Raw genomic sequence first — 1,299 nt, forward strand, 5'->3', positions numbered from 1 at the left:
AGTGCCCAGGAGGTGAACTGGCACCCCTCCAGCTACCAGTCCACCTCTGATTCCCAACCCTACTCTCAGACAGAGCTACTGCCTGGTATAGTTGTTACGTAAGGTCATTTGTTATGGTCTGTGTCTTACCTTCCTGGCTTGACATACATTGCGTGCGGTAGTTTGCATGTCATGCTGCAGGCACGGTAACTGCTACTGTAACTTGTACTTTTGTTATTGTTGTCGTGTTTCAAGTGGAGGCACTTATTTTCACGGTCTATGGTTAGAATGTAGGCCAGTGAGCTGTTGCCTAGAGAGGGATGCGTCTATTAAACGTTTATTTGCTCTGTCAATAAAGAGCTACGTCCGAGCTTCATTTTGACTCAGACGTCCTGACCTTTCATCTCTGTCAATGTGGGAAAACAAGGGTTTGTTAAAGCTACACGGAGGCTGTGTACCAAACCGCTGACAGGGGATTGGTACAGGAACCAAGGAAGTGTCTGTGACAGTTTGGGGTTGAGGTGAAACAAAGTTTGCTCGCATGTTTAGACAAGAATGATGATGAGCTGCTGTGAACAGCGGTGTCATCATGTTGACTTCATGTTTTAGTAAAAGTGTGTTTCCTTATTTGTCTTCATTTGGCTGTAGCAAGTGCTTCCTCTACATTCTGATCAGCAGAATTTAATATATTTTACCATTTTCCTAACAAGATCTCCCAAACCATTACAATCATAACTATTAATTCAGTGGCTATTATTGTAATCTGTTGGTCAGTAGCTGCTAGTCATATTGCTGTCTATCTGTGCTCTCAGCCATGATTTGGATGTTTCCTCCATCTTTGATGAAACGGCCTAATGGAGGTTGTTGAGGAAGTAAAGTGATTCTTCTCAGAAGTGACATGAATATGTTTAATTTGAAGGTGTGTTAAGAATAAGTGACCTAGACTATAGGCCTCTGCTAAAAATAGTGTTGCTCTGATGACCAACCTGCCTGACCTGTCAGCCGTACCATCATAGACAGACAGACGCTGAGGTAGGGTTAGGCATGGGCCGGTTACCGGTTTCAAGGTATACCGCAAGGTAAAACCACTGAAAAAGGTATCAGCTGTTTTTTATGAGAGGTCAAGGAAAGAAAGTGCAGTTTAGAAATGTGTTTAAAAATTAAATGCATTGTGGACAATGGAAAAAAGTTGTTGATTTTTACCCAGACATTTAAAAAAATAAATAAAAATATGTCATGGTGCTCTTTGGATGCTTTTATGTAGACCTTAGTCTCTTTCCCAAAATTCAGCCTTGGTGCAGAATTACAGCCGCTAGAGCC

General features: G+C 42.0%; 2 protein-coding genes across 10 annotated transcripts in view; both read left to right on the forward strand.

The window, feature by feature from the left end:
* tnpo1 (transportin 1) overlaps window positions 1-1,299 on the forward strand; it is a 38,120-nt gene that overhangs the window by 34,810 nt on the left and 2,011 nt on the right. The window lies entirely within an intron of this gene.
* The window catches only part of fcho2 (FCH and mu domain containing endocytic adaptor 2), a 51,365-nt gene that overhangs the window by 7,409 nt on the left and 42,657 nt on the right, over window positions 1-1,299 (forward strand). The gene's annotated exons all lie outside the window — the stretch shown is intronic.

The sequence above is a fragment of the Etheostoma spectabile genome, chromosome 16, assembly GCF_008692095.1.
Source record: "Etheostoma spectabile isolate EspeVRDwgs_2016 chromosome 16, UIUC_Espe_1.0, whole genome shotgun sequence".
Classification (NCBI taxonomy): Eukaryota; Metazoa; Chordata; class Actinopteri; order Perciformes; family Percidae; genus Etheostoma; species Etheostoma spectabile.